The sequence below is a fragment of the Cebus imitator genome, unplaced genomic scaffold (genome assembly GCF_001604975.1).
Source record: "Cebus imitator isolate Cc_AM_T3 unplaced genomic scaffold, Cebus_imitator-1.0 Scaffold895, whole genome shotgun sequence".
Classification (NCBI taxonomy): Eukaryota; Metazoa; Chordata; class Mammalia; order Primates; family Cebidae; genus Cebus; species Cebus imitator.
Genome location: NW_016108210.1, coordinates 145,329 through 155,095, shown reverse-complemented (window position 1 = coordinate 155,095; position 9,767 = coordinate 145,329). Strand labels below are relative to the sequence as shown.

Sequence of the window (9,767 nt, the reverse complement as noted above, 5' to 3'; positions counted from 1 at the left end):
CAGCTCACTGCAACCTCCGCCTCCCGGGTTCAAGCAATTCTCCTGCCTCAGCCTCCTGAGTAGCTGGGACTACAGGTGCCCACCACCACTCCCAGCTACTTTTTGTATTTTTAGTAGAGACGGGGTTTCACCATGTTGGCCAGGATGGCATTGATCTCTTGACCTCATGATCCGCCTGCCTCGGCCTTTTAAATGCTGGGATTACAGGCGTGAGCCACCACGCCCAGCCATAAATCTCACTTTTATAATATTTTTAAGTAAAAAAATTCCTGTTAGTTTTACTCCCTTTCATTGTTGGCTGTCAATGCTGTCACAATAATATTAGCACCATAATGATTATTGATCATAATGGCTTTTATTATGGCTATTACCGTGCGGTAGGTTCTTCAGGATCATAGCAGAACCTATCTCTTAGCGTTGTTGTAAAAATTAAGTGAGTTATAACACATAAAATGCTGGGTTCAAATACTCTACATAGTAAGTGCTCAATAAATAATGGCTAGTTTTATCACTATTCATGATCCAGTTACACAAGGCTAGTATTTTCCCCACTTTACAGATAAGAAATTTGAGGTCAAAGAGTTTACATTACTTCAACAAGATGACACAGCCAGCAAATAAGGGGCAAGGCTGGAACTCACTTTGTCTGGCTTTCAGTTCATGCCCTTTTTGTTCTGCCACATTGCCAGGGAAGGTGATATGGTTTGGTTGTGTCCCCTCCCAAGTCTCATCTTGAATAGTAGCTCCCATAATTCCCATGTGTTATGTGAATAAGTCTCACGAGAGCTGATGGTTTTATAAGAGGTTTCCCTTTTCACTTGGCTTTCATTGTCTCTTGCCTGCCATCATGTAAGATGTGCCTTTCAACTTCCACCATGATGGTGAGGCCTCCTCAGTCATGTGGAATGGTGAGTCTACTAAATCTCTTTTTCTTTACAAATTACCCAGTCTCAGGTATGTCTTTATCCGCAGTGTGAAAACAGCCTAATACAAAATGCATTGGTGTCTTTCTTTCCTTGTCTTTTTTTTCTACCCATGGATACAACTCACTGTAACACAATATAAATCACAATAGTGTGCAAGGTCAACATCAGATCACAAACACTGGAGATCGTGGACTTCCTTGAAGATATTCAAGATGTGCACAAAAAATACTCTGCCCTGAGTAAGTTAAATACTCACTGTGTGAAGGCAGGAACTAGAACAATGCATTTCTGACATGTGATATTTTCCATGACATCATGGAAAGACTAGGGTTGGTTCAAATTAAGGCTGCAGTGGTGTTCAGTTAGTGGTGGAATAAGAGCTTTGCTAACTGATACATGCAGCATGTGTTAAAACAAGCAAGACATGTTGTCCTGTCCAGAAGAGGTTAACAGATTTTCTGTCTGTATTCTTTATGACACTTTCCCAAAAGAAACGTTTTCATGTGTGATTGTGCAGGCAGAACATTTTTCCAGTCAGTCACATAAAGTTCAGTCCTTCAGGCTCTCCTGAAATATCCCCACACTATGCCAAGAGCTGTGAGGGCTGAACACCTTCCAGATCCTCATGCCCAGACAGAGCCAACTCCTTCCTCCACTGAGGAATGTGGAATGCTCAGCAGAGCTGGGTACAACAGGTTTCCCCTCTAATTTTGGAACTGGAAAGTGTTTCTTTTTGACAAATATGGACAGTCCTTTGGACAGGTCTATTGCACTAGACAAACACTGAACTAGAAATAATGACAGAAATTGGCTTGAGTAGAAATAGATCGTTGTCTTTCTCATCATCCAACATCAACTATGGCTTTTGGTAAACTGAAAATAAGAACAAGCACTGGAGGAGGTGATGGGTTGTGTTATTCTTGTGGCCCAGAGCATATGTCATACAAAGGAAACCACCCAGAACAAACATTGTAAGATTTTTGAGGCTATGAAAATAGACAAAATAAAAATATACAACAAAGTTTTACATGCTGGTCAATTTGTTTCCTTATCCTACGTCATCCCTTTCTCATTGAAAACCTAGGATAAGGATATATAAGCAGCCCTATGGAACTAGGTTCCGTGTGTGTGTGTGTGTGTGTGTGTGTATGTATGTGTGTGATATATCTATACTTTATATATATATATATATATATATACACACACTTCCATATTACTTCCATATATATTATATATAAATATATATACTTCCATATACATACTTAAATATCTATATTTATATATACATATTTCCATGTATATGTGGAAGTATAAATATAGAGCTAGCTAGAAATAGACATGTTCTATTTTTAGACCTGATATACCGACATTATGGATGAATATGTTGACTAATTAGAACAAGTTTATCAAGTTCTTTGAGAGTTTTTGTAGACAAAGTAAAGTAATTCAGGGATTCAGTCCAGACTAAATAGTTTGGCCTAATAGATCAAAACCTTGCAAGAAACCAAGCTGCAGAAAAGTAAGAGTGTAAATAAATGTGATTTCAATCTCTGCTTGGCAGCTGTCCTCCCTTAGACCACTAAAACTCTCTGCCATCAGATGTGTTAATGATGAAACATTGGTCACTCATTGTGGGGGTGGGCATCACACAAAGCTTTCTTGCCCATGGATTCAGGGGAACTTCTTATAAGCCTGAAATGCATTCAGCTGATGCACCAGACATCAGCTACTAAAGAAACAGAGGTGATGAACTTCCCTTAGCATTGACCTCAGTGGATAAATGCATGGCAAAGTGCTGAGTTACTTCAACAATGCAGACACACCCAATGTCAAAGTGCCACAGGGCTACATGGTATTGCAAGGCTAGGACTGGGTTTCCGTGAGGCTCTCTTAAGGCAGTGGGATTTCTGATGGAACTCTCTGCATAAGAATATGTCCCCACATGTCACTCTTACTACTTACTATATGAAGAGCAAAGTAACATTTATGCTGGGTAACAATGACAAACAATCCTCAAGTCCCGATGCAAGGCAACATTGCTAGGGCCGCACAGTGGCCTGAGCAACATACACATGGGTAGTAACTGAGAAGACATTCCCAAGGGGTTGCTATCCCAACAGACATGGGAAAATGCTCAACATCACTAACCAGCAGAGAAGCGGTAGCAGTGCCATCACACACCAGTCAAAAGGGCCATTTGTCCAAACTCATAATATGTTGGCATGGCAGCAAAGAAAAGCAAATATGGCTATGCTGTTGGTGGTAATGAAAACTAGGTCTCATACTGTGGAAAAAAGTTTGAAGATTTCTCAAATAAAAGGAAAAAAAAGGGATGGAAAACAAAGCTATGTTTTGACTCATCAATCCCACCCTGTGTATCTACCCAAGGGAAAAATACATGTGTCTCTCAAAAAGACACTCACATGTTCTTGGGAATTCTATTCACAGGAATAAAGATGTAGAACTGATCTAGATGCCCACCAACAGAAAATCAGATTTTTTTTATGGCATCTTGCTCTGTCGCCAGGCTGGAGCACAGTGGCACAGTCTCCGGTCACTGCAGCCTCCACCTCCCGTTTTCAAGCAATTCTTCTGCCTCAGCCTCCTGCGTAGCTGAGACTACAGGCATGTGTCAAACGCCCAGCTTATTTTTGTATTTTTTTAGTAGAGATGGGGTTTCACCATGTTGGCCAGGATGGTCACGATCTCTTGACCTTGTGATCCACCTGCCTTGGCCTCCCAAAGTGCTGGGATTACAGGCATTAAGCCACTGAGCCTGGCTGAAAATTAGATTTTTTAAAATGTAGTGCTACACCACAGAATGCTAAAAAACCACTAAGGAAATTCAATTACAGAAACAAAATCATGCCCTTGGTAGGAACATGGGTGGAACTGGAGGCCACTCTGCTAAGCCACTGAGGCAAGAACAGAAGACCAAACACCACAGGTTCTCACTTATAAGTGGAAGCTTAATATTGAATACACACAAACATAAACACGATATTAACAGGTGCTGGGTACTGCCAGAAAGAAAAAGGAGGGAGACAGGGAGCCTTAGAGGAAGAATGACCCAACTGGTGCTGTTTACTGCATGGGCAATGGGTGCATAGGACTCCAAGCATCAAAATTTAGTGGAGTGAACCTGCAGGCATACCCCTTGATCACAATAAAAGTAGCTGTCATTTTAGAAAACCCAGCTTTGGACATAAAAGCAGAAAAAATAAAGAAAGTACAAGAAAAACATACAAAACCAAACAAAAAGCCTATAGTGGCCCAATCCATTCTCCCGGTAGCATGAATGCAGAAAGGTAACTGAATTGACACAACAGAGGAGCCAGATAATCAACCCAAATTTATATACAGTGAACACGTGGGCTGCTTGTTTTTCCCCCAAAAGCACACCAAAGGCAGAATGGTTGAGAAAACTTGTAATGTGCAAAGGACTGAAATAAACTTTTCCTTTGCACAAGACACAAAAAGGGACACAAAGTCTACTGAACACCTAAATGCAATCCTAAAACCACAATCTCCAAAGAAAACACATAGGGTGCATGTCTATTGTGGGGAAACTCAAATCTGTTCACCTAAGCTACAAGCAGCAAAGGAAGACATAGAAACCAAATACCTGTAGACCATACAATGGCTTTACCATCTCACTTTTCTTCTCAAAGGGACACAGAAATCAATGCTAACAAAGGTTAATGTAACCATGTGAGCCTAAGGACATCTTCAGAGCTTCACACAGCTTGAACACAGGAGAGAAAATAGTAAACCCAAATAAAAGGTATCCTACAGACTGGGAGAAAACTATGGAAAATTGTGGATCTGGAAGGGCTTCTTATCTAACATATTCAAGAAACTAATGGGCCTAAGTGGACAAAACCACAAAAACCAATACACGTGCTAAAAATGCCCAAAGGACTGTCACAGACATTTCTGAAAAGACATAAACAGACTCTCAGATAATAGAAAAGTTTCCCCATATCAGTAATCATGCCCTAAATGTAAATCCCAACCACACTCAGATACTGTCAAACTCCCCAGAGAATGTGTGTGTGACCAGAAACAGTAATAAACCTTTTTGAAGATAATGACAGTGTAGATTTGCAGAGAGAGGAGCTCTTACATACTTCCGGTGAGAATGCAAATTTGTATACCCGCTGGGAGAGACAGCAGGAGGTTTCTGAAACAACAAAACTACCAGTTCCTCTAGCCATCTCAACACTGGGTATTCCTGCAAAACCAAGGAAACCTGGACCTTAAGGTGATGTCTGCCTTCCCATGTTTTATGAAGTACTCTGAAATCAACCTACCTGTCTTTCCACCAATGAAAAAACTGCATGGATTAAAGGATATATGCACAACGGTATACTCCTCAGCCATCAAACTTCTGGATATCAGTTTAGTACCAGCAAGAAAATTGGTCGCAGACAATTTAGTGAAGTTTGTAGAGCAACCTGTCTCTTGGATGGAGTACAAGTAGCTTTAAAAAAAGTGCAGATATTTGATTTAATGGATGCCAAAGCACGTGCTGATTGTATCAAAGAAATAGATCTTCTTAAGCAAATGTAATAAAATATTACTACTCATTCATTGAAGATAATGAACTAAACGTAGTGTTGGAACTGGCAGATGCTGGTGACCTATCCAGAATGATAAAGCATTTCAAGAAGCAAAAGAGGCTAATTCCTGAAAGATCTCTCTGAAAGTACCTTGTTCAGCTTTGCAGTGCACTGGAACACATGCATTCTCGAAGAGTCACGCATAGAGATATAACACCAGCCAATGTGTTCATTACAGCCACTGGGGTGGTAAAACTTGGAGATCTTGGGCTTGGCCAGCTTTTCAGCTCAAAAACCACAGCTGCACATTCTTTAGTTGGTACACTTTATTACATGTCTCCAGAGAGACTACATGAAAATGGATACAACTTCAAATGTGACATCTGGTCTCTTGGCTGTCTACTATATGAGATGGCTGCATTAGAGTCCTTTCTATGGTGACAAAATAAATTTATACTCACTGTGTAAGAAGACAGAACAGTGTGACTACTCACCTCTTCCTTCATATCACTATTCAGAAGAACTATGACAGTTAGTTAATATGTGCATCAACCCAGATCCAGAGAAGCGACCAGACGTCACCTATGTTTATGACGTAGCAAAGACGATGCATGCATGCACTGCAAGCAGCTAAACATGCAATATCATGAAAAGTGTAACCAAAGTAATTTAAAGTATTTTGTGCAAGTCATACCTTTCCATTTATGTCTGGTGTTAAGATTAATATTTCAGAGCTAGTGTGCTTTGAATCCTTAACCAGTTTTCATATAAGCTTCATTTTGTGCCAGTCACATAAATCACCTCCTTGCAACACCCAAATGACTTTGGAATAACTGAATTGCATGTTAGGAAAGAAAATGAAACATGATGGTTTTGAATGGCTAAAGGTTTTTAGAATTACTTACCTTTTTCTGCTGATAAATTGTGTTCAGATAGACTATCAGTGCCAAATTGAAGGTGTAGCTTGGCACACATCAGGGTAGACTCAGACCTGAGAAAAAGTATCTGAACATGTGACTGGTTTTTTTTTTAGTAGTTTATGGACATTAAGGCGGACCCACAGTTGTGAACTTTTGTCATGATTTTATTTTTAAACGTTTGAAGTACTAGTTTTAGTTCTTAGAGTAGTTTTCAAATATAATTCGTATGATAACTGTAGACATAAACTATTTGAGAAATGTTTAAAACCCTTAGCTTATACATTCAAAATGCAACTATTAAACGTGAAAAGATTTGGGAACAAAATGAGTCAGACACTGAAGAGTTTTTGGTTTTGTTTTAGTATTTTTGAGATTATCTTTGCATTGAAATGGTATAAATGAATCCATTTAAAAAGTGGTTAAGGATTTGTTTGGCTGTTGTGATAATAATTTTTAAAGTTGCACATTGCCCAAGGCTTTCTTTGTGTGTTTTTATTATTGTTTGTACCTTTGAAAAATATTCTTTGAATAAACTTGCAGTACTATATTTCAATTTCTTTATAAATTTAAGTGCATTTTAACCCTTGCACTTTTTAACTAAAAACACAGACCATGTGAAATTTTTGTTTTCCAAACAGGATCACCACACACTACTAAAAATCCCATGGGACAATGAAATGCCCCACATTCCCAAAGTAGTACCTATGCATACAAAGTCGAGACAGTGCCATCACACACTTCCATTTTAAATTACTTCCCAAAGCTTTAGTTACCCAAATGATTTGTGACAGGTGTTAGCAGAGAAACACAGGCCAAAGAACACAATGAGGGTGCCTAGGAGCGAATTCAATGAAGGACGCAGTGAATTTAGAAAGTTTATTTTGCCAGTGTTGAAGACACAACTTGTGACACACTCTTGAAGTCATGACAACATGTGCCCAAGGTGGTCAAGGCACAGCTTTGCCTTATACAATTTAGGGAGACATGAGACATCAATCAATAATGCAAAAAGTATACTGGTTTTGTGGCAGGACAACTTGAAGCAAAGGCAGGAAGACATGAAACAAGAAGGAAGCTTCCAGGTTACAGGTCAGTAACACACAAATGGTTACATTCTTTTGAGTTTCTAATTAGCCTCTCCAAAGGAGGCAATCAGATATGCATCTATCTCAGTGACCAGAGGGGTGAGTTTGAATAGAATGGGAGGTAGGCTGGCATTAAGCAGTTTCCGGCCTGAGTTTTCCTTAGTGATTTTAGGGGTCCAATAATTTTTCTTTCACATTTCCCTCCTTTTCTTTAAAAAAAAATCTTTTGGAGAAAACATTTTACAAGAAAATGGGTTTCTGGTCTTGGGTTTCATCTGATCTCTCGTGGCTAGGAGGGTTTATTCCTAGATGGGTAGGCCCCAAAAGCTCCTTTCAGCAGGTCGTGAAGTCTCACATCCTGTGAAGTTAAAACACGGGAGAGAAAGGGAGAGAAAACAGCAACAAACAAAAGAACAATCCTGGAAAAATGGATATAAGACGTCAATTACTCTGCAGCCCATACATCAGTAGGCAGGTGTGAAAGTGGCTTATGTATGTAAACAGGTTGCTGTTATTTTCTTCTGAAGTTTAAGTTGTGTGGCTTCAGTTCTCAGGGTTTTAACAAAGCACAGCTTAGGTTTCAGTGACTCCAAATTAGGAAAAATGGAGTGAAAAAAATTGAAAACATTATTTTGAAGAGTTGTAGCCAAGAAAAATGAAGAGTTCAGTCCAAACACTAGAAAACAATAATAATAATAATAATAAAACCTTAGGCAAGACTAGAATCTAACAACAGGTCTACTGTAGTTTTGAAACATAATTTTTTCTCTCTCCAGTTTCCCATTTTTCTAAAGACAAATCATGTTGGGACTGATTTGCTTTATTACACCTGGCCCAATTATTTATATACTGTGCAGCAACAGTATTTTTTATATAGGCTTTTAAATTAATTGGCTTTGATCGAACTTTGTTCCATAGGAGAAATCTCAGATAAGGCTTTTTTAAAGCTGAGCCCAGCCATGGATTTGTGCCATCAAATACCTATGAGTTAGGTGAATTTCCTCTCCTCCTGAGATTGCAAGATAAACCCAGGGCTTCTGCACTTGTCACAAGGTGACATTCTTTACTTACCACAGGTCAGAAACCCTGTACAGGAACGTTGTACACAAAAATATGAGGCCAGTTTTTCCAAGGGCTTTATTGGCTTCATAAGTCAAGTTTGATTCCTTAAAGCACACCATTCCAGTCAAAGCCTTGGTAAAATTACTAAATTCTCCAATTGTGTCCTATTGCAAAAGAAAACAGATTCTTACTGAACTTATGCAAGTAACTATATTGCCATAAGTTGAGAATACTCATAGTTTCCAAATACTGGAGAAATTAGGTAGAGAGAAATAAATGTGGTCCAAATTTTGTTCACAGGAATATATTGTTAAAAGCTGTAAATAACTTAAAAGTTTTCTTAACTCTAAAAAGCTAAACAAAGTATCAGCAGTGTTTTAAGCAAAAAGTCAAAAAGATTACTTCAGCTTTCTATTAGTTCAATTATTTCAGTTAACTTCTGTTCTGTTTGAGAGTCAAGAACATTTCAAGTCTCCAAGAGAGATCTGAAATCTTTTCCTTTATTCCAGTGTAACAATTTCCAGAATTATCAGAAAACCTGCATTTAAGTGCACCTGTTAGAGAACTATAGCTGATCATAAATCCATCTTGTTTTAAAAACTCTCTTGTTTTAAAGAGAGTGTTTAAAACAAGACAACTCTCTGTGAATGAAACAAAAGTTAAGGCAGCCATAGTTAAAAGACAAAACTGACAGGTAAATTTGTCACCTCTGTGGCACACAATAATTTTAACATAATGGTTATGATTATTACTGATAATGTACACTAAGTTTTATCAGAATTACAGGAGTGTCCCGTCATTTTGGAATACATACCAATAACATAATTATACAAACTGGCCATGTGTAGTGGCTCATGCCTGTATTCCTAGCCCTTCGAGAGGCCAAGGCAAGCAGATCACCTGAGGTCAGGAGTTCGAGAACAGCCTGGCCAACATGGTGAAATCCCATCTCTACTAAAAATACATAAATGAGCAGGGCATGGTGGTGCATGCCTGTAGTCCCAGCCACTCAGGAGACTGAGGCAGGAGAATTGCTTGAATCTAGGATGCACGGGTTGCAGTGAGCTGAGATGGCACTACTGCACTCCAGACTGGTGACAGAGCAAGACTCTGTCTCAAAAAAAAAAAGGAAAAAGAAAAAACATATTTATAAAAATAAAGTCCAAAGAAAACCAAATACCATTTCATATTTGACAAAAGTAAACGAAATTA

The 9,767-nt window shown here is 38.8% G+C and overlaps 1 pseudogene; it reads left to right on the top strand.

The window, feature by feature from the left end:
- The first annotated feature begins 4,220 nt into the window (after positions 1-4,220).
- LOC108298142 lies at positions 4,221-6,212 on the top strand (annotated as a pseudogene).
- The last annotated feature ends 3,555 nt before the right edge of the window (positions 6,213-9,767 follow it).